General features: G+C 57.0%; 1 protein-coding gene across 8 annotated transcripts in view; it reads right to left on the bottom strand.

The window, feature by feature from the left end:
• RBFOX3 (RNA binding fox-1 homolog 3) overlaps positions 1–23,572 on the bottom strand; it is a 193,666-nt gene that overhangs the window by 30,479 nt on the left and 139,615 nt on the right. For all 8 annotated transcript variants that reach the window (XM_054082980.1, XM_054082983.1, XM_054082985.1 and 5 more), the window contains exon 3: positions 8,049–8,093. The gene's annotated coding sequence lies outside the window, so the exon portion shown is untranslated. The remainder of the gene's footprint in view (positions 1–8,048; positions 8,094–23,572) is intronic.

Genomic DNA, 23,572 nt, shown 5'->3' with positions numbered 1-23,572 from the left:
CATTCATTAATTAAAAGCTCATTAGTAGTTAGTCATAGACATAAAGCGATTAGATGAAGGCGCTGACGGATCTGAGCTGCCATGAAGCGAGGGGAAGATCCCGCATGCCCCGTTGGTTTGGCTGCAGAGTAACACAATGCTGGGCACAGACCAGGACAGCGAGCAGGGACAGACAGAGGTGATAGGCATGAGCACCACGTGTGAGCAGGCTGTGCCCTGCTGCAGAGAGGTTCCTACCCACTGTGCTGCTGCTCCCTCTGCCGCAGCTCCTCCTGCGCTCTCCTGGCCCCTCTACGCAGGGGCAGCACCAGGATTTACTGTGACGGGACTGAGACACCTCTCCCAGAGTGTGATGGGCACCAAGGAGTGTGGGAAGATTCAGGGGCCGTGGAGGCTGCACAGACTCCCAGGCAGGGCTCCCCTGACTGTGGGACCTGCCAGCACAGACCATCCAGCACCCACAACAGCACAAACCAAAGCACTTTCTCCTGCTGAGAGCATCACCAACCCTGGCCATGCTGCAGCTTCCAGCTCGACTGGCTCAGTTGACACCATCCCAGTGCCATGTGCTGCCCCGAATCCCTGCACACTCCCCCATCTCTGGAGGCAGCCCTGCAGCCACCTATAGATTTCTGGTTTCTTGCTGCATCTCTAAAAGACAGTTTTGGTTTAAACTAACCACAGGCATATTGGAACCCAATACAGCCATTACAAAGCAGCTCTGCCAGGGCACAAGTAGCTCCGGGGAGAGTGTATGGGATGTTGGGGAGGATGCCCTGGCTCCCTCGGGATGCCTGGCTGAGCCTCCTCTACACCCAGATAAAACCTCCTCCCCCTCTTCCCTGCAATCCTTCATCCTCCCTCCTCTTCCAGTGGTTCTTGAGGGGGGGGGGGTGTCACTAAAAACTCCCCCTGCTCTGAACTTCCAAAGAAGCCAGAGATTGTCCTGAAAACCTCCAGTGCTCTGTGCCAGCACACTCACTGCTGCTGTCGCAGATCTTGCCTCTGCCCCAGGCTGCTGCCTCCCTGCCTGCCACGGTAGCCACGAGGTCCCAGGCAGGGGCAGTGATGTCACCAGCACCAGGGTATGACCTGATCAGGTGAGGAGAGGACCGTGACCAACACACGGTAAGTATCTGGGACAGCAGCTGTGGCAGCCTGGAGGGGAGCAGAAATGCAGAGAAAGCACATGAAAGTTTAATGGTATCTAAGGAAAAACACCATCTCACTGAAACTTTCCTCACCCGCTGTTAGGCGAGCACGGGGTGGGGGCCGGGAAATGCTTCAACATCCAGCCGGAGCTGCCAGCACTGTGCAGAACAGGAGAGCACTGGGAGACGTCCTGCTGTCCCCTGTGCCATCCCTCCTCTGCCCTTTAGCCAGCACAGGATGCACCTTGGGACCTTCAGTGCTCTGCACAAACACAGCCTGGATTGCAGCCACCCCATGAGATGCATGAGCAGGGGAGATGCTGTCCCCCCATCACCCAGCATGAACAAGCGGTGCACAGGCAGCTGGCTACGTCCAAGCTCTGCGCAGCTCCCATAGGGACACGGTTTACACCTGTGGTTGGGCAGGACAAGCAGGAGCTTGTCACCGCAGCGGTGAGAGAGTGACATCTCCAGTCAGTGCAGCCCTTCCTAAAGCCCTTTCACTTGACAAAATATTTACATGAAATGGCAATTAGGCTCACTAGATTTAATGAGAATTAACGTGCAGGCAGCAGAACCGTGGCAGAACAGATGCTGCTGAGCACCTGAAGCTTGTGGGCCGGGTGGGCAGCACCACAGCAAGTAAAACGGCCGTACTGCATTCGGCAAAATGCCCCGTGGCGGTGCTGCCAGGGCCAGAGCCACCGCTGTGGGATAGAGGGTGATGCAGGAACGATGGAGGGTGATGCAGCTGCAGACCTGGAGACCTAAAACACCGCATTTCCAGAGCCCTTTCCCAAGATCAGACCTGCTGTCCTATGAGGGGTTCCCAAGAAAACACAGCCCTTCAAGCTGCTGCAGCACTGCATGCTGGGCTTGCAGGCTGCACTGGGGTGTTCTGCATGACAGCAAGGGCAGGATGGGACAGTCGAGGCTGACCAGGGGAATTAGTACATCTCTGAGCAAGGGTGAGAGCAGGGGCGTGTGTGGCACTGCTGGGGCTGGGCATGGGGCAGCCCGGGCTGGGACACCACCAGGAGTAGGTGATGAGGGCAGAGGAGGAGTGCCAGGCAGGAGGTGCTCTGGAAGCAGACACTCAATCCTCATTATAAAGCTTTTTAAATGTATAGACAGGATATTAGCATTTAAACACGCTCTAGGACTCCAGGGCAAACTTTAAAAATCATAATATTTATAGAACCCTCCTTCCCCTCGCCCCACATGCTCTTTTATTTTGTCTGCAATTACTGCTAATTTGAAGACATTTTGCTTTGGCATCTCAGCCTGTTGCGGTGTCGATTACCGAGCCACCCGCTGCCGCCTGCTACTGCAGTGCTCCCCGCAGCACTCCCGATGGTGGCCACGCTCCCGCCACGCAGGGAAACCAAACCCCTCTGCTTTCTCCCACGCTCGCAACGGAGAGACTCCTGCGATGCCAAGAAATGATGCTCAGCTGTTCTGCCGGGAGCAAAGCCCTCGCTTGACCTCTCTCCCAGGAGAGCTGGGGATGCTGCCGCGCTGCCCTTTGCGATGCCAAGACCTGCCTGTCCCAGGCTTGCTGGCTACACGCACGGCGCAGTATGGGGAAGGGAGACCCTCGGGCACTGCTGCACTGCCCACCACTCTGGGCAGCAAACGCATTGCAGGGAGCTGTGTTGGAGCTCTCAAAGGGAAAGGCACACTGCTAATCCTACCCTGTACCGGCTGGAGCTCCATGAAGCCACATGGCGCCTATGGAGCCGCAAGCAGAAACTCCAGAAGAGTTTGCTTTCATGTCCATGGCAGCTCGTTAAGTCCCTGGGCAGAATTAACACCCTGGCAGAAGAAAGCTCTGCAAGCCCCAATGGGGCTCCTGACCGGCGGCTGCACCAAGATCTCTCATGACAAAGCACCTTACGTCTGAAAGCCGCTTCCCCAAGAAACAATGAATTCACATTATCCTCCTCTGCCCCGTAAGCTCCTTTCCCCACATCCCCCTTCACCCAACTCTATCCGCTCTATTCCTTCTCCAAAATCCAGGGGAGTGCAGCTTCCCAGAGCATGTAATCCCCCAAGGGACACTGCAACCCCCCTGCTGGCTCATCCAGCTCTGGGGAGCGGGAACAGGAGGGAGGGGGTGGAAGGACCTGGTGCCACTGGCTTGAGCCCCAGTTTGTGGGCTGGGATGCCACCGGGAGCCCCCAGAGATGGCACAGAGCCTGATGCTTCTCCCAGCTCCTGCACCTTTGGGGAAGATACGCAGCTCCTCAGGATGCTGCTGGCCTCAGTCTCCTTCCCCTCAGCTCACTGTCCTGGCCGCACCAGGAGAGCAGCTCACACCTGCATTCAGCATCCCATCTCTGGCTGCTGCAAAGTGCCTGCACAGACACCAGCACGTCCCCCACCTCCCCATCCACACTCAAAGCCCTTGGGATGCCTTGGGGGGGGATCTCAGCAGGTCCCCTACCAGCCACCCCCTTGGAGACAGCTTAACACTCATGGAGATCCGGAGCTCTTACAGAGCCAAGCCCTCCCTCCTGGCCCTGTCCTCCAACTCCAGGCTCAGCAGCGGCAGACTGGACCAAACCGTGCAGCCGCGCAGGCTCCAAACAGGGACCGTGGTGCTGCTGTGGGACGCTGGGGTTCCCATGGGGATCTCAGTGGTCTTGGCCACCAACTGAAAGCTCAGGATACAAGTGTAGTGGCCACATCTTGAGCAACCTCCAGGTCCTGGGTGGGCATCATGGGGGACAGAACCTTAGACAAGAGGGGTTGCCTGCAGTTCCGTGAAGATGTAAATATCCCACTGCCACCACAGACCCGTGCCCCTCTCAGCACAGCCCCCAGGGCAGGCTCTGAAGCCCCCAACTCTATCTCCCAGCAGCACAGACATGCCCAAATGGCTGCTCACCAACTCAGTGCAGCCAAGAGTGGATCGGGGCAGATTTTTTTTCTGGGTAGCGTCTGGTGACTCTGGGCTGGCGCGGGTCTGCTGCCTGTGGAAAGCACCAAGGGGAGCTCAGAGGAAGCAGAGGGTGGTCTGGGGTTGCTCTCAGGCAGGGGTGAGGCTGCAGTACCCAGAGCCCTGCCCGCCTCTGCACTGTCCCATTCATCCCTGACGCCAGGCCTGCCTCTAGCATCGCATCCCATTCCCTGCTTTCTAGGAGAAAAGCTCTCCCTGGGCTGCTCAGATGGGAAGCAACAACAGCAGGAAACAACCCTGAGCAAAACCCTAGTAGATAGGGAAAGGAAATGCCCACCCTTGATGGTGGTACCTACCCAAAAGTACATCATCATGTCGGCAGCGGAGTGCTGGGGAGCTCCGCGGGATCGGTGGGAGGGCGGCGGGCTGGTCCCTGACGCCGGCTGCGTTGGGTGCTGCTCCTCCTTGGTGGGCTCTCTCCCATCAAGCACCTGCTGTCTGGCTTCAGTGCCAAGGGCCGGCACGGCCAGGAGCTCTGCACTCTTATCTCCCTCCCTGGCGCAGCGTGATCGCTCGCCGCGGGTCACCGCACGCTTCAGAGCCGGCTGCCGGCGTCTGACATGGTGCTGATGGGCTGGAGAGCAGGGGGACAGCTGCGGGGGTGGCCCGGAAAGGGTTTATTCACCCCAGGGAAAAAATGGGAGAAGGAGAATAAAAATGGAATCCTCTCTGGCGTCTTTAAGAGCAAAGGGAACGGTGAGCTGACCTGTTCCCCAGCTGGAGAGCCTGGATGGGGGTCCGGTGGCAGAGCGGGGTGTTAGGGGGCGGCCGGCAGCGGCAGTGTGTGGGTTCGCAGCACAGCGTGGGCTCCCGTGCTGACACTCGGAGGAGCCGATGTCCTGCCTCAGCATTTTTCAAGCTACCCTGTCAATAAGGGAATCGGCCGCTCTCGCGGTTAACCTGCGAGGTGCCAGCTGGCTCCCGACACCCCCTCGGCAGGCAGCGGTTTGCGCAGCCACCCGCTCCCCATCTCTGCTCCCGGCAGGCAGGGATGCTTGGCTGGGGTCTGTCAGGCCCTGCCGGGATGGGCTGTCTTTGGGTCTCCAGCATCACCTGCTCTGCAGGATGTGGCCAAGCTGTGGCCGGAGGAGGGCAGAGCCAGCAGCCCCCAGTCCCGTTGAGCAGGAGCAATGGGAACAGCCCCTGCATGAGCTGCCTGCCCTGCAGCCCAAGATGTGGCCGCTGTGGTTTCCACAAGGGCCACCAGAAGTCCCTGCAGACACTGGGACAATGGTCATCCCTTGAGTTCCAGTGCTGCATCCTAGCAGAGCCCTGGGGCAGAGGCTGGATGGAGACCTTGTCCCCAGGGGAGAATCACGGGACTGGCTGAGATCTCACACAGAAGGTGAGGGGAGAGCTGGCTGCAGGCACAAGCCCTGTCTGGGCTCTGCCTGCAGCCCAGCACCTCCATCCACGGGGCAGTGGGGCTCCCAGGGTCAGACGGACCTTCCCTGTGAGGATGCAGCTCCCAGCCGTGCACCGCAGGCACAACAGCTCGGCAGCGGGGCAGCGCTGCTTGGCAGGCACTAAATCTCCCATCCTCCTGGGGCACAGCTCGGCAGAGGAGAGCGAGGGGACCGTGTGCGCTGAACCAGACGCAGAAGCAAGGGAATAAATAAGAATAAGGGAAAGCACAGGAATGAGAGGTGTGGCAGATTGGTCTCTGGGGCCCAGCTGGCTCTGACATCTCCAGCCCCATAATCATATTCAAAGCAGAGCAAGGCTGAGGCATTTCTCCTCCAGCACAGCAATAAAAGAAAGCAACACTCTCAATAATTCAGCAACAGGAGAGGGTGATAAAGCAGAGGAGACATCACTGCAGGAAGTTGGGGCAGGGGGCTTTGCACTCCTTCTTATACCTTGGTTATCAAAACCCTCTCCTCTTTCTCTGTGTCCTGCAAACGCAGCCCCACAGGCAGCCTGGTGCCCCTCAGCCTGCTGGACCTCGCGCTGCTGCATGGGACCTGCGTGTGCCGGCTGCACAGAGATCTGAGGCAGAAGGGCCCAAAGCAGCAAAATAAAACCCCTTCATTGCCAGGCAAGCCAAAACCTAGGGGTTCACGGGGCAGGGGGGCAGCACCATCCTGCAGCCACTGCAGGGTCGGCACTGGGAGCGCTTCCCCAGCTTGGCTCCCTGGACCAGCTCTCTTCCCAGCCCTGTTTTACCATCTGCTTCATCATTCCCAGCCCCGCATCCACACCTCTTGCCCTGAGGCACCTTTGCAAACAGCACTCTGCAGCCACATCCCAACTCTTCCATCCAGTCCAGGGCTCAGGGGCTGCTTGGTTCCAAGACATCGACCCCACTGCTGCCTCCCCTCCGCTACCAGGCACATTGCTCCAGACACAACCGCGTGGCCACAGCCTGGCGAGCCCTGAGCACCTGCAGCCTGTCGCAGCCCCAGGGACCAACCCGAATGCCACATGTCCCTGCACACAGCTAGACACCGGGAGGGAGCAAAGCCCTTGCTTCAGCACAGGGAGCGAGTTGCAGACATCAGTACAGACACAAATGCCAGAGGCAGGGGTAAGCCCTGGGCCCACAGAGAGCTCCTTGTCCATCCCCAGCGACCACCTGTGCTCTGCCCTTGCTGCACCAGGGCTGCCGGGTTTCCTCAACCACCCAGCACGGAGCCAGCCAAAGCTTGGGCTCTCGCTCCTGCAAAAAAGTGGATCACCGTGCTGCAGCAGCCGCAGCCCCCTGCACCCCAGCGCACATCACCACTCCTACCAGGCACATTTTCCTCCTGGGCTTACACCCGCAGCCCAGCCTTCATCCTGTTCATCCTGGTTCACGCTCCCCATAAGCTCAGCTCCTGCCCCAGCCTTCCCACTCCTAGGGGCTCCTTTTCCACATTTCTCAAGGTGTCTCAGGACCCTTCAGGACCATAATCCATCCCCAGCTGGTCACCTTCATCCTCACCTTGCTGCTGACAGACGCGAGAGCACTCACTCAAATGCCTCTCTCCTCCATCACTTTCACACAGCAGCAGCTCTCTAGTGCTCAGTGCCACTGCTTCACCCACTGCCACCCCCCAGTCTTGCTGCTGCACAGGCACCTCTGGACCAGTGCGAGAGCATGGAGAGATGGAGGCATCCTCACCCGCAGCCCCCTTGTCTTATCTTTGCTTCTCTGCTTTCCTAACTTGGACCAGGGAGTAGGTGCTGTACTCAGAAGGATGGACCTGGTTACAAGGTTATGATGGGAAGGAGCCATTCTTGTCTGCCCAGTGGGCACTGCGCTGGCAGCGGGCAGCTGGTCCAGACCCCCCTCAGATGGACAAGCCATCACCTGCCTGAGCTGGGTGTCAGCCTGAGGGATGCCGTAGAACAGAGGGACACCTCACGGCAAGTGCTGCAGGACCCCAGGGACCAACATGCCCCAAGATGGGCAACAGCCAGTTCAGGACCCACGGCTGGGGCTTGTGCCACCCTGGTAAGGGCAGGGTCCCCTCAAGAGACTTCCCCAGGAAGGGCTCCCGAGAGCCTCACAGAGCACAGACAGATAGACAGCAACGTCAGCACACACAGACAGCTCACAGACACTGCAGCCCTTGGCCCTCCTCACCCAGAACTCACACCACTCATGTCACGCCTGTGCAGGGATTCAGCACCCTGAGGGCGCTGGGGGTCACTGCTGGAGAGGAGCGAGCAGCCTTCTTCCTGGCCCTCCCCATCACACAGCTCTGCGCCTGCCCACCTGCCCCCACCAGAGCCCGGACTTGCGGGCAGAGAGTGCTGCCCACTCCCACCTGGCACCACGCAGCTCAGGCAGCAGCATCCATCACCTGCCCCTAGACATGCAGGTGTCAGCATGCAGCTTTTAGCGTGGACCCTGCAGGGATCTTGTGCCCTGAGAGCAGCAGCTCAGGCGTGCAGCCAAGGGGGCCCAGGAGCCACTGCCTGAGCCCTACAGCAGCTCCTTGCCAACATACCTTTTATTCAGCCCAGCTCCTCCTGTGGTGCTCGCGTTGGGCTCTCTAAGAAAAGACAAGAAAGAGGAGGAAGAATTAAAATCAATGATCATCATCGCTAACCTGCTTACAGTCAGTGCTATTTGCTCATTGACTGACAAAACGTTTGAATGCGAGTATGAACGTGAGCGTTATCTCCCAGGCTGTGCTGGGAAACCTGCCCTGGTTAAGAGCCAGCAGCCAGGCTAGGGGGCTCAGCACGGGGCAGCCAAACCCCGATGCTGAGCAGCAGCAGCACCCTCCTGCACTCTGCGCAGGGTGATGGAAGCAGAAACCGTGCCTCCAGCTCTGCCAGAGCACCTGACCCAGCTCCTATGGACCACGGCGCCCTTCTGCAGCTTCCTCGAGGAGTCTGCAAGTGCAACCTCATCCCCCTCACACAGCTCGGGAGTTGGAAAGGACAGTCATCACCAAAGTGCTGGACACACAGCCAGCCTGGTGTGCTCCAAGCCCTCTGCCCACCCCGGCTCGCTGCATGCACCCAAGGATGCTCCCGTGTTTCTGCTCATCCCTGCCCCTCACTCTCCAGAGCGGTGCCGTGCTCCTGCGAGAAGCGAGCCCTGCAGCACATGCCTCTGCTACTCCCATCCCAGCTCCGGGCACTTCTTGGAGGATATCGCCAAATTTCAAAGAAAACTTCCTGAAAGCTGCACTTCAACTAATTGGCTTTTGCAACATTGCCAAAGCAAATGTTCATAAATCATGTCAGACCCTCAAAAATAATGAGAACGGCTTATACATCACAACAGTTTTTCAAAAACAGTAAGCGAGGGTTGTTTCTGTTTGTTAACTGCTTCTTTGGGGACCCGGAGGTGAGTCCTGCAGTCTCTTCCCATCTGCCCAGGCAGGCAGCAACAGCTTGAGTCGTAAAGGCCAGAGCTGCGATGCTCCTTGGATCCCTGGCACCGTAAGACAAGGCAGCCCTGGGTGCAGAAGCGTGGGTGAAGGGACCCTGCGCCCAGGGCCAGGCAAGAAGATGCTGCTGCAAACCCACAGCCGGACCCTGCGAGAACGCAGCCCAGGGATTGTCCAGAGGCCCAACCGCACACGGCGGTGGCTCAGGAAGAGCGGAGCCGGTTCCCAGGCACTTCTGTTAGCAAACACCGCTCTTAGCCGCACAGCAGGATAATCAATTATGGTAATTCCTGCCTCAATGAATCAGATTCATGGAGGAGCACAGCTCATTAGGCTGGTGCTGACTTCCATTAGTGCTCTTATGATAAAAACCCTCCAGAAAGCTCTCGCCCAGCCAGGCGAGTTTTCCAGGCTTGAGGGTCCCCCAACCATCCACACCAGGGAAGCCCCAGCTGCGGGACACGGGTGCCCTAAAAAAGTTGGTTGGAAACTTCCTGGTACCCAGCAGCAAGGAGACAGCCCCGCATGGTCACAAGCCCAGAAGAGCCCAGCAGAGCCTTCCTGCCTCGCAGCAACCACTCCCAAGGTCTTCCTTGGCTTTGCCAACAAAACGCTCACCAGGATCCCCGGCAGCGGAAGGTAGGAGACAGCAAAGCGGGAACAGAGAACTCCAGCGTGTGCTACAGTCAGTTTGGGTGTGCTGGGAGCCCAGACAGCCTGTTTGGCAATGAATAATTGAAGGATGCTCGCTTTCCTCAGGGAGGTACAGTGATGGGTAAAATCTCATTTCCCAAACACATTTCCCAAGGAAGGCGCCTTCTGAGAAACTCTCCACAGCAGCTCAAAGCCCCAGCAGTTGGAATGCGCTGCATTCACCTGTGTCGCTGGGGAGCTCACCAAGCCCGGGATCAGCCCAGGCAAAAATCTCAGGCACCACAGGGACCAGGATGCTCATCCAAAACCTCCCTGTCCTGCCTCATATGCCAAAGCAGGAGAGGAAAATCCTTGGCAGGGCTCTGATGGGTGGTGAGTGAGGAGCAGCTCAGCGCTCCAGGTGATGGGAGTCAGCATTCCTGGGTGGATCATGCTCCTGGCACTGCTTTTCTGTCAAAGCTCTAGGCTGATCCACTCTGGCTGGAGCCCTGAGCAGCTTCGCAGGGACACAGAACAGGCGAGCGCGACGCATGCCAGCTCACAAGCAAAAACCAACCCAGCTAAAACCATTCCGTTCTAAATCAGGGCGTCTGCCTGGGGCTCCCTGAAAACACAACCTGTGTCACCCAGCCCAGCAGCTATACCAGGGCCCACGGATGCTGCATCCCAACAATCCCCATCCTTGCTTTGCAACCTGGGCTTGCTTGCCCTGCTTCACTTTCTTGAGAAACTTCTTTGTAGTTTTTCAAAGTACGCTTTGACCCCCCCCAGCCCCTTCCCTCCACCAAAAATCCTAAATTAATTTTGCTTTTAATTAAATTCATTAGCAAAGATTATCTGGCTGAGGAAAAATAATATCCTACCCCTCCCCCAGCAGCCCTCTCTATTTATATCCCCTATATACATAAGCAGCAGCGAATATTTCTTTATGGGCCATTAAAGGTTTAATGTTTAATTTATAACCACGTTCTCTGGCGGGCGGGATGGCCAGGCACAATGTCAACACTTTTAATTAAATGAGAAGGATTTTTTTTTTTTTTTAACTAAGATAAAACACCCCGTTCCCAGCAGCTCCTGGAGGTGCACGGCAGGAGTGGGCTGGGGGTTGGGGCGTGGGGTTGACTCCCGCAGAGGGGTTGCCGTCCTGCTCCGCCGGCCAAGAGCTGCAGGCAAGGAGATGCTCAAGCAGCCCCGGAGGAGCCCCAGCTCGCGGCAGGGCTGGGTGAGGGACCATCACCAGGACAGCTTTAAGGCTGAGTCGGTGTTCAGGAGAGTCCTCAAACTGGTGGCTCCATTCCATCAGTTGGGGAAATTCAGATTAGATATCAGGAAAAATGTCTTCACTGAAAGGGTTCTCCGGCACTGGCACGGGGAAGTGGTGGAGTTACCATCCCTGGTTGACTAGAAGTTGACTAGACGAAGTGTTCATGGATATGGTTTAGTAGTGGACAGGTATGGTTGGACTCAACGATCTCAAAGATCTTTTCCAACCAAACGATTCTATAGTTCTATGCAGAAAGCGCAGTCACTCCTTGGGGACAGTGACAACACATAGTGCTGCTCCCGTTTTGGCACCCCCCCTTCCAAATACTGCACCCAGCCAGCTCCTGCCTGCCCAGAGGACCTGCTCCACCTTGCCAGGCCTGGCTGGATGCAGGGTGTGCAGGTGGAGTGGCATGGGGACAGGCAGGGTCCCTGGCACAGGGCTGACTGCCAGCTCCAGCTCTAGGTTCCTCCAGGGCAGAGGCAAGAGCATCGCAGGGTGGGGTGAGGGCTGCTGCAGGCATGGGCATTACTGAGTGACCTGCACCTCCCTCCAGTCACGGAGAACCATTTCCTTTGGCAAGCGACAACCAGAGCCCTTCAGCCCACAGGCTGCAGGTGGTGTGACCCAGGCAACGTGCCCGCTCGGCACAGACCCTGCCAGTGTCACCAGTTCTGACTTCAGTTACCAAAACACCATCCTGAGTAACTGCTGAGAACCCTTCCACAGAAATTCCTGCTGTAACTTCTGCTCGTTTCCCAGCCCTCCCTCACACCCGATGAGGGCAGTTCTTGCAGCACCACCACCTCCTCCTTCTCAGCACACTATGCTTCCAAAGAGGACAAAGGGCTTCCGACACACAGGTTGCCCATAACACCTGCTGGCAAAGCCATGTGGCACACACTCACACACCACTGGAGGAGTCTGGCATCCCTCCCACAGCCCCTCGTCCCATCTCACACCAGACGCAAGGGCACAGGATTGAAGAGAGAACATGTCTAGCAACACAGGCGGCATGTGCGGAGCTGAGTGCCTCCTGGGCTGTTCTCAGCGCTCTCCCAGCAGCAGCAGCCTCAGCTCTTGGCAGTGGGAGAGCACAGCTCTTCCTGCCTGGAACCCAGAGAGGGGTGGCTCTGAGTAGGCAGGTTCCCATTAATGGAGTATTTTATCTTACGGGAGAGATTAAATCTCTGTACAGAGAAGTGCAAAAGAGCTGAGTCAGCAGCTGGCTGGGGGGCAGCAGGTTCAGCCATAAGCATTTGGCTCCAGCACAGCACTTCAGCGCTTCACACTCCTGCAGCCACGCTCCGCCGGGCAGCGTCCAGCCCCAGAACCAAGCACCCATCTCACGCACCCCTCTCTGTGCTCTGGCCGGAGGCGCTGGAGGCATCATGGGCAGTGGATGGGACCTGTCCCCTTGTACTGCCTAGCAGCCCCACGCTGGCCCTCTGCTGTGCTGCTGGGCACCAAGCGAGCCAAGTGTCCCATGGCACCAGTGGGCTGCCTTTCTCCCTCCCTTGTCATCCTTGGTACCGCAAGGATGGGCTGCCAGGAAGGATCCCGGTGCAGCCTGTGCCCACGGGAGCGTGCCAGGACACCAGGGTCTGGAGCTTGTCCCAAGCACAGCCCTCAGCAGGCAAAGCAGGTCCCAAACCCTTCCCTCCCCAGAGAGCTCTGCTGCCCAATGCCTTCCTGCACCCTGACAGGTGCCCCTTGCAAAACTGTGCCTGTGTCCGTGCTCCCACGTCCCTCATGTCCAGCATGGTCTGCATTGGCTACGAAGCCAAGAGGCAGAGAGACCACTCGCTGCTCACACCCCCGTGTGCACGCGAGGGTTGGCCACCATCGTTGTGAGCCAGGGAACAGAGTGGTGATGGCACTGTGCCGCTCACTAAAAGCATGAGTGTCACTAAATCAATAATTCATTTACTTTAATGAGATAAGTACTTTGAAAACTAATTGCAAACCTGCTCCATTTACTCCAACCCGTTATAGCCTTTAATGTAAATGGCAGAAACATTGCTGGAGGAAGGGGAAGGGCTTTTGGTGGGAGATAGCGTGTCCTTCCCCCTTCTTCTAAGAAAGAGAAACATCAGTCATAAACAGCGATAGTGGAAATCGAAGTAACCGGCCAAATCACCGTGCGGAAGCGCTGATGGCAGAGTCAGGGGAGTACTCCTGGGGCCACCGCTGTCCCTCTGCACATGCTGCCACCACAGAGAGGTCTGCCAAGAATCCAGCCCCAAAGGACCGTCACCAGCACAGGGGAGACGATGGAGGGGTAGAACATACACCCAGCACGTGAGAGGTGCCAAGCTCTGCTGCAGCTGAGAGCTGTGTGCAATTAGCAGAGCTGATGGGCCACCAGGCAAAGACAGAAACCCCAATTTGGAGCCCTGACCTGGGTGCGGCGGGGAGTGCTTCCCCAGCCAGCATCACTGGGAGGCTCACAGCTCTGCCTCCAGCAAGACCTGCCAGTGGTCCCCACTGCTCCCTGGCACTGGCGCAGCAGACCCCGCAGCTGCACCACAAGCCGGCTGCTACGCACACTGCAGGTGGTCGCTATAACGGTTCACGGCTTGTTATAAAAACCACCGCCGTGTTGTTGGCACAGCATCCTCCAACGCCAGCCGGCAGCTGCCAGCTCCTCCTGCCTCAGCAGGAGATGCCCCTTCCCACCTCTCCAGCAGCCGCCAGCCAGGGCGGGCAGCGCACGCAGAACCCAGGCTGCGCAGGCAGTGGGGTTCCCGCTGTGCAGCCAGGGAGCGGGGGCAGGCAGGGGTATTCTGCCAGGCCCCAGCACCATTCCTGAAAAGGCGCAAGCGGCTCCCGGCAGTGATGCCGACGTGTTCCTGAACGACAGCCGGAGCAGGAGCTGGACGCCAAGGGCTCTCTTCTCACTTGCTGGAGCAAATGGCAGGTCATAAAAAGGAACCGTGACAGAAGAGAAAATGTTCCAGAGTCCACAAGGACCAGTCCAGGGTAAATCCATCTGCTCAGCAATTTAGCTAGAAAATCCTTTCCAATCATCCATGCTGCAGGTCCTTCACTCCCAACGCACAGCTCTGGGCAGAGTGTTTCCCACTTTGGCAGCCACCGGCAGCTCACGTGGGGGCCGCAGCACTTGATCCCACATCACCTCTGGCAAGGATGCTCGGGCAGGGGGGTCACACCGCCCTTCACAGCACGTCCCGGCCAATCCCACAGTCCGGGGATGCTCTCACTGGCACTGCTGCAGCCAGTGGGTAAGGAGGAACCCAAACTTATCTGCCTGTGGGCAGGTCTGGACGGAGGGACTGACAGCAGCACCAGTTGCGTGGGCTCTTTCCCAAGCTGCCAGCATCCTCAGGAGAAAGACCACACCATCCCTTCCCCAGGTTCCAGTTCCACTGCACCATTTGCAGGATACAGGAGGACTCTCAGGAAGCCCAAGCCCCACCTGGACCTTCACGACTAGACCCCGCAGCACCCAGCCTGTGTCCCCTCATGCAGGGGGGCAGCCGTGTAGCAACCGGTCCCAGGAGCCCCATCTGAGAGGGGTTGGGATAATCCCCACCTGGCAGAGAACTCAGCACAGCTCAGCCTCTTGCTGCCGTCGCGGTGCACACAGACCCAGAGATATCCATCCCTGCAGGCATCCCTGTGAATCCCACCTCAGCCGCTCCTGTCTCACAGAAAATCAATGGCGAGCATCTCAATTAATCACACCGGGGGCAAATTGATTAGGAGCCTAAATAAGGTCAACATGGTTGTCTGCTTATAGGGTAGGACCCCTTAATCATCATTTTATCTGCAATAGGCTGCGGAACCTGCAATCACACCGTCTTTGGGAGCATGGAGGGATTTTTCACTTATCTCCTGCAGTTGCTAGGGCCAGCAGAAAAGGTGCCATGGCTCTGACAGAAAGGAGCTGAATTTGAACATGCAGCAATCACCAAGCCACCCGCTGCTGCGAGACCCGAGCATGAGACCCGCTGGCCCATCGAGTCCAGCTGTCTCCTCTGATTCAGGGGAAGACAAAAGCAATTAAGCACCACTGCTCTAGGTGCAGTACATTCCCTCCTGACCCCAAAACCAACAGCTTATGCTGGAGATTTGATTAGCCCTGTCATTATCTTAGATTGCATACCTGAAAATACTGTTAGTGGTCACAACAGCATCGAACCTTCACAGAAACCCAGCCACAGGTCTCCTCTCAGTTGCCCTCAAGGAGCTGGAAATCTGCCCCCCCGCACCCTCGCCTGGCTGCTTCTCTGCTCTTCAAAGTGCAGTACTGTTCCCGGAGCAGAGAGCAGCCCACTGCCTGGGAGCTGAGGGGTTTTACAGCCTGACTGTCCCCTCCGCTGTGAAGCAGGGTATTTTATACGCTCCCACATCCCCAACAGGCGCTCTGCACAGTGAGCAGTGCTGCAGGCTGTGGTACCCAGTTGCCCCAGGGAGAAGAATCCAGAGAGCATGGCAAGCGATGCCCTGGGCTGGGGTTGGGGTCCCCCAATTGTCCCAGGGAGAATAATCCAGAGAGCATGGCAAGCGATGCCCTGGGCTGGGGTTGGGGTCCCCCCATTGTCCCAGGGAGAAGAATCCAGAGAGCATGGCAAGCGATGCCCTGGGCTGGGGTTGGGGTCCCCCAATTGCCCCAGGGAGAAGAATCCAGAGAGCATGGCAAGCGATGCCCTGGGCTGGGGTTGGGGTCCCCCAGTTGTCCCAGGGAGAAGAATCCCAGGAGCGCAGTGAGCAGTGCTGTGGGCTAAGCTTGCTTCCCCCTGCTTGCCCCAAGGAGAAGAAACCTGCGAGCATGGCAAGCAGCGCTGGTGGTTGCCTCCCCCGATTTGCCCCATGGAGAAGATTCCTGGGAGCTCCATGGGGCAGTGCAGCGGGCACAGTGCTCTGCCAGACATCCCCAGCACTTGCAGCCCGGGGGTCCCGCTGCCTCCCCACAGCTCACACCCTGCCCAGACCCTGCTCCGTGCCAGGGCTGGAGGGGGCAGATCAGCCCTGGTTGGGGGTTACGGGGCTCTCTGAGCCCCCACACCAGATCTGTTCGATAGCAGAGCATGGGACAGTAAGCAAGCTGGAGCCAGCAGAGCCCATCCTACCTACAGGTCACTGAGCAGCTGGACACTTCACCCTCAAACGCAGCCCATGATTCCTTCCCACTCTGGTTTTGAGAAAAAAAAAGCCGCAAAGGCAGCGTAGGCACGTTGGGTGGGCTCGGGCAGAGCTGGGCAGCATGGGCATGGCCCCCACAGCGGCTCAGGCCCCAGCATGCTCCGTGGAGGAGCGCATGCTCAGCTCATTGCAGACTAATAACACCGTTTGCTTCGCCAACAGGCTTTCCAATTTCCAGTGAAATCAATTCAACTGGGTGTTTTACTCAGTCGGGACTCTAACAGCAGCCCATTTCCCTGCCTGTCTCCCTCGGCAGCTGCCAAGAGCCACAGCTGATCAGGCAAACGGGGCTTTTCCCTTTCCCCCAGCAGGACACACGTGAGGTGGTGAGGGCACCAACCCCCTCGCCAGGATACCAGGGCTGACCATGGAGAAGGAACAGCCTAGCAGAAGGTAAATGGCTGGTGCCTCGCAGTAGCTGCAGGGTGGAAGCCCAGTGAGGGGTTGAGCACTGCTCAACCTCGGGACCTCCTTGGCACTCACAGGCAGATGGACAAGCAGAGGTCGTACCCAGTGGCATCCCTGCTCCCAGCTCAGCACCAGCTGCCAGCAGGGACCCTTCAACCTCCCGCTGGGGCTCCCCAGCTCCATGGGGATGCTCTGGACAAACCACTTGGACAGAGCCAAGACCATTTTTCTGGTCCACCGTGCACTGCCTGTGACCACTCCAGCCACCAGTTCACCTCTCACCTCGCCTGCACATCACAGCCTCAGCAACACACCACTCCCTTTTGTTGTAAATACAGTTTCAAATATTATAATTTGGTTTAATATTTAATATAGTCAGGTTAAATAAGCATTCCCAGCCCCATAAACAATCATCAACAGAGGGTTCTAATTGTGCTGTTGGGATACTGCTTCATGACTTATTTAGAGGGCAGACGTTATTCCCATCCTCGGATCCCCCATACATCATAAATTAATCCGTGGCTCAACCTCTTTAGTGAGAACCTGACGGGACATGACAAAGGAGACAGCTCTGCTCCAGAGGTGATCACCACTGAGATCATTTGATGCAGAGCAAGGGAAGGACGTGGCAGCTAGTAGGATGGCTTGGAGCAGGGGACCAAAACCACCGGAGAAGCCTGTCGGAATGTCAAGCATCCTGCAGGGATAAGACCATGGAAGAAGAGCAATGTATTCAGGGTGTCCTTGGCTGCAGACACCTGGGTGCAGGCTTTGGGTGGAGGTAGGTGACTAGCGGATGAGGGGCAGCTGGGTGTGCACTCAGCCCCTGACGCTCCCTGCGTCAGCAGAGGCATGAAATACGGCAGGGAGAACATAGGACGGGGAAGGCTTTTAGCCCAACTACAAACCTACTGTAAAATTGATTGGAAACAATAGCAAAAAAAGAAACAAAACCCAAAACCACCAAAAAAACGAGAGCACGTAGGGAACTGGCCAGGGGCGAGCATTTTGAAAGCACAGGAGAACTGAGACACAGAGGACAACTGAAGTGCAGGAAAACCTCCGTATAAGAGTGTTTTCCCCTTAAGGGATGCACTGATGCATTGCTTAAAAAAAAAAAAAAAAAAGGTTTGTTTTTCACTCTCTGTAGCTTAATTTCATCCTGAAATGAAAAACTACAAAAGTAAATGGAAAGACCCCTCTCCATTGAGCCTGGATGGCTGCCTCACCACCGCTGGGCTGATTCCGTTGGGCAGCCATGGAATTCTACTTTGTGCCTGAGCAGGGATGACCCCCCAAGAAAGGGAGGAGGGGGCCAGGGGAATAGCTCTGCATGCCCAGCTCCGGGCGGATACAGAGAAGAAGGGACCTGAGGGAAACCCAGACACCATCCTGCTCCCCTGGATGCCTCGGGCTGCTCCTGTTCCCACTCCCAGGAGCCCAGGGCTCCCACTGATGTGCTTAGGATGGGCAGTCAGTTCCCAAAGGGCATCCCGTGCCCTCCCGCTGTGCGGGTGGTGGGCACACCATTGGCACTTCTCCTGCCCCAAACAGCACTGCCTGTGCCGCGAGCCCTCGGTCCAGCACAGCACGGGGAAAAAAGTGAGTTAGCATTGATCCTTCTGGCCAGGATTGAGTTTCCATTGAGTGAAAGGGTTGGGGCAGGGACTACGCTGGGAGAAAGCCTGGGATTTCCATTTCATCTCCACACTAGTTTCTCCTGCTCAAGTCAGTGCATTAATCAAAGAGATTGGCCAAGTATTAATGTTAACCAAGCAGCAGCACAGCTCTCGCAGGGTGGGGACCCCCCCCTGCAGCACCGGGCACCAGAGCCAAGGGCAGAGACGAGGGGAGCTCAGCCTCTCCAAGGAGCTTCTGACCATGGAGAGGGAGCACAGACAGCATCTCAGCACTGTGAACAGCCAGCAGCGACGCTAACATCTGAGCCCCATCGGCAGGCAGAGGGCTGGAGACCTCCAGCCCACAGTGAGCATCACCCAGCACAGCCCGAGAGCCCACAGCAGCCTCTCCAGTGGGTCAAACAGACTGTGCCCACCGTGCTGTAACACCACTGTCAGACAGACAGGACGCTTGCAGGTGTCAGACTGACATGCAGGCACTTTTTCCAGTCCTGTACCCTGTTATCAGCAGCAGCTCAGACCATCATACGGACCGTCACAAAACAGGTTGGAAGGAGACGAGCATCGTGGCTCATGAAGGGAGATCCCCAGGAGGTTTCCCAGCCCCAGGGAGGGAAGCAGCAGAGGGGACACATGGGATCCTCAGGTGACAGCCCCTCTAGAGCAGTTTTCAGCATCTCTGGCACATTAGCTCCAGGCCCTGCTCAGCCCAGTACGTTCCTCCTGGCAGAGTCAGGGGACACTCCTCAGAACACGTGTGTGCAAGGCTGGTCCCAGCCAGTGCCAGCCCTGACTCTGGGCTGCAGCTTGGTGGAAAATGGTGTATTTTATCTTTATGTGTCAGGATTTATATAAAAAGGGGATAGTTCAGCTCTAAATGTAATGAGTTGGAAGAACAGCCCTCCAGTGGCTTCCTCCAGCTAGCACGGCATCAATAACATCGATTGCTAAAAATAACTAATAACCCTGGCCCAGCGTGGCCAGTGAGCGCTCCTCCCCGAAATCGCCCTCATGCAACCACCATGAGCGCAGCTCCAGCCGTCAGGAGCCCCAGCACGGTGAGAGGGAGGATGAGGATGGGCATGGGCACAGCTGCCTCAGCGCAGGAGGGTGACGGGTGACCAGCACTGCTAGAGAGACAGGGCAAGCAGGGGGACACTGATGCGCAAGTCGTGGGCTCAGGGTTGGCAGGAGGGAAGAGCCAGGCAAGGAACCAGAGGAAACACTGCTGGGAGAGGATTGAGGCAGATGGAGGAGGAGGGAGGGCAGAAACTTCCCTTTCAGATTCAGAAAAGCCCCCCTGTACCTTCAGCCACTGGGCTCAGGGTCTCCCTGGGGCTGGTTTGGACACCCCTACCCTGCCACCATCACTCAAGAAAGCCACAGGCTCTCACTCTGCAGGAGGTGGTGACTGATGTGAGTGGAGAAGCAGCACCTTTGTGCCTGCGGTCCCAGCCGGCACAAACAGATCTGCCAGACCAGAGCCATCACTTGGGACATTAAATACTGGGGAAGTTGCTGCAAGACACGATCCTTCCAGGCTCTGGAAATGGATGAGAGGGAACTGGTAAAGTCCCCACGCCCAGTGCCTCCGATCCCTGTCTTCTCTATCACTGCACATTTCCAAAGAGGCACAGGGATGCCCCCCTGCCTCCTCCAGAGAAGCAAAGATGAGAGCTGCCCATCCGCTGGCATACACCGCGATCAGCCAGAGAGATGATACTTGCACGACACAGTGCTCTCCTCCTTCCACCTTGCTGAGCTTCCCAGAAAAGGAACAAAAACTAAAGAGGGAAGCAGGCGATAAAATGCCAGCCTGCAGTTAGGGAATGAGAGTTATTTAGTCTGCTGGAAATGAGTCTAACTTAATAGAGAAGAAATAAAGCGTTTTAAAATTAACGATACAAATGTCAGCCCTGATCACAGGGATATTAAACTATACGGTTATTTGACTGCCTTCTGCAAAGTTACCTCTCTCACACGTGCCTGGCGACAGAGCGAGCACAAATACTGTTGCGCATTGGTGCGGCACCAAAACTCACCACCCCCACCCAAAGGCAGCCCCAGCCCATCTCAGAGCTGCTCCCTGGTCCAGCATAAGCCTCCCCACTGTGCTGCTCTGCGAATCGGCCACCCATGGGTGGCACGGTGCTGGGCAGTGGCCACCCACCACCAGCTCCACTGCCAAGAATACAAAACTTCTCCTTGCAACCCGCCAGGCAGAGGTCCAGCTGCAGGGTCCTGGGTCCAGGCACGCATCCCCCTCGGCTGGGCAAGCACAGGGCACCGGACACAATCCTGGCCTGTTCTGGTGGCTGAGCAGCAGCACCCAGCTCCTCTTGCATTGCAAAAACCCTTATAAAACCCATCCAGGAGAGGAAAAACACACACTGTTCCTGTAAAAGTAATTTTAAACCCCCAAAGACTCTTGTCCTGATGTTGGCAGGGACTCTGCCAGAAACTGCCATTGAAAACAAATTAGTCCATGGAGCACGATGCTCTGCAAGCGAGGTCACTGCGGCGAGTGAGCGGGCTGCTTTGCTGCCACGGTGAGCATCCCCGCTCACTTTCTCAGCTGCCGTGACCTCCTGCCCCAGCAAAACCATTTCCCAAACCCCGACAGGAGCCGGAGCAGCACAGATGCCCAAAGGCTGATGGGCTTAGAGAGTGTGCGTGCACACATGCGTGCCAGGAGGGAGCAAATGCGTGTGGATGGGGCAGCGCGTGCGGCACTGAGAGAGCACAGTTATTTGTAAATAATCCTTAATTAATGAGATTCTCAGCAATAGATGGTTCAGTGTTATTCCGGGCAGGGACGACGGCAATCTCTATTCTTCCACTTTTCAATTATGTCTTCGGGGAGGGAAGCATAAACTGGCCAGGGTGAATTAGAGAGACTTTTGTCGCGTTTAATATCAATTCATTTTGCAGACTGCTGATGCAGCGGGATTTCACAGCTCAGAATTTATGGTTCTTTTGAGAGACATGCGCAAAAAAGAGGGGAAAAATACCCTGCCATCAGCATAAAAACATAAACTCTACTGGGAAAGAGCTGAGGTCCAGGGGGATCCCTTAGCATCCCACCGGCGGAGCAGAGCTCTGCATGGCTGGGTCTGCAGCACCTGGTTCTTGCCTCCAGGCAGAGCACACCAAAGGCTCCCAGGAGACCCAGAGCTGCCCAGTGGCTGGGATGCCCATGTCCCAGAACCATCAGCTCCCAGGTCCTTGCCTGCAGCGCTCCTGCCCATGCCGTCGGCAGCTCTTGGGCAGAGGCGCTGGCAATAACGAAGCCGTTATTACGCAGTGTTATTCGGCCCCAAGGGGGTTTTATGCAAAATGACACACAATATAAATGACTGTTGTAAACAGAGAGTTTAATAAAGGGCTGTGTGCGAATTTACAGCCTCCCCAAGGATAATTAAAATTATTTATCTACTTACCTAGCTAGCCGCCGGAGCAGTCTATTAATTATTATCTATTATACACGGCCTGCTTTGCATGCTGCCAGTGCATCGCATACCACCACCATCCCACATGGACACACTGCAGCATGAGGAAAGCCATGGGCAGTGCTGCCCGCTGGCAGGGCTCTGCTCCAGGGATACTACTGGCCTGCCCGAGCCCCTCACAAACCTTCCGAGAGCAGAGAGCGTTCATACTTCTAGATCGGGTGCTTCTATGCCAGCCAGAAGCCAAGGAAACTCTGCCTGGTTTTATAAAGCAAGAGCTCCGTGCCAGAGCCCCAGGTATGGTGTGAGATGATGCTCCCCCAGTCTGGCTCTGGCAGCGTGCAGCCACACGCTCCAGGGGACCAGTGGAGGGAGATGCCACCAGCATCCCCAGACCTGTGCAGCCCCTTTGGAACCTGGCAGCCTCCACCACTCTGCTCTCTGCAAACCAAAAGTGCAGAGGGGACAGAAAGGCAGCAGGTGCTTCATGGGGTGCCCAACACCAGGGTAAGTGGGCACATTGGGAAACACAAAGGCACATCCCACCATGCCTGGTGCTGGCGAGAAGAGAGGCAGCCGCCCCGCAGCCTGGCGCAGTGCTACCTGCTCCTCTCTATTTATTAGCGTGACAGAGCAATCATCAGTGCAGAGGCACTGGGATCCCCCGGCTCCTCTCTGCACATAAAGAGACCTCAGGGGGCTCCAGTGCGCGGATACTTAACATTGTTTTATTAGCTTAATAAACCCAGCCGATGCTGCCAGAATCTCCAAACCGGCCACGAATCCTCCTCGCCGCAGGAGCAGGGAGAGCTGCTGCGATGCGGGCTGCTGGTGCAGCTCCTGCATCCTGGCTGCACCAAGAGCCTCTATGGGGCTGCCCTCAGTGGGGCACAGCCCCGACAGCCTGGGGGGCCTGGAACAGCTTGTCAGGAGCAAAGGATCCAGCTGCTCACGGCCACCACGGGCACCGTGACTTGTCAACTCCTGCCAGCGAGCCATTAATCACCACTGCAATTGCTCTCCCTGCCCTATCCTGCCCAGCTTCCAGCGCTGCCCTCAACAGTCCCAGCGCAGGCAGGTGTGGGGCTGCAGTGGTACCCAGCGCCAGTGTCAGCATTGATGCTGTCACAGCCCCTCACACGCTCTCGGATAGGCTGCATTGTCGGGCACTATGCAACCTTTCCCCCTTTGCTGATGGAGCTCTGGTGAGTCTGACCCCTGGCACCAAGATCCCGGCTGGTGGCACAGGGCAGGATGGCCCCGGGGGGTGGGGTTGGTGGCAGCTCGGCAGAGGAGCATATTGTCCTCCAGCAGTCAGCAGGGCTGCGTTCCTTCATTAGGAGCTCAAACCCTTTAGGAGGCTGCCAGGTTGTTTTCATGTGTTGGGATGGCTGGCAGCAAGGAATTCCTCTCCCTCAGCCCTGCGGGTCCCGGCTCATAGTGGTGCCTGCTTTGCTTTGATCCCCTACAGTTACACTTCCAGTCTCACAATCTAATAAAAGCCTCATGATCAAATTCCAGGTCATTACTCAAGGAAAGAGACCTCTTCACGGCCAGCAGCAAGAGCTGCAAAGCAATTAAAGTGAGCCCTGTGCTGCTGCTTGTCACGCGTGGGTCTCGGTGGGCCCAGGCTTGCAATAAGCAAGATGCAAAAATGTTAATGGAAGTGCTTAAAGGCCATGCCGGGGGAATCTTGTAAATAAGGGCACGCGGCGAGGCGAGGGCAGCTTCTCGGGCTCAGCTGCAAGGCAGCACGGATAAAAGGCAGCTCTGAATCAGTCTAGGATAGGCTTCTGGGAGAAAAGCTCCAGTATTTCCTCCTAAAACCCTCGGTGAGCATCCCTACGCCAGGGGACAACAGAGGAGGAAAGGAGTGAAGGCTGCCGGGGTATTTGGCCATGGGTCTGCTCTCCTGCCCACTCTCAGGACCGCTGTCATGACAACAAATCTCTGCATGGTTGAGGGCTTAGGTGACCATCATCACAACAAGGGGCAAAGCCCTCAGCATCGACGTAGGGAATCCCAGTCAAGATCCAAGCGAGCACA

The sequence above is a fragment of the Cuculus canorus genome, chromosome 18 (genome assembly GCF_017976375.1).
Source record: "Cuculus canorus isolate bCucCan1 chromosome 18, bCucCan1.pri, whole genome shotgun sequence".
NCBI classification, from domain to species: Eukaryota; Metazoa; Chordata; class Aves; order Cuculiformes; family Cuculidae; genus Cuculus; species Cuculus canorus.
The sequence above is the reverse complement of the archived record's forward strand: the minus strand, read 5'-3'. Positions and strand labels throughout refer to the sequence as shown.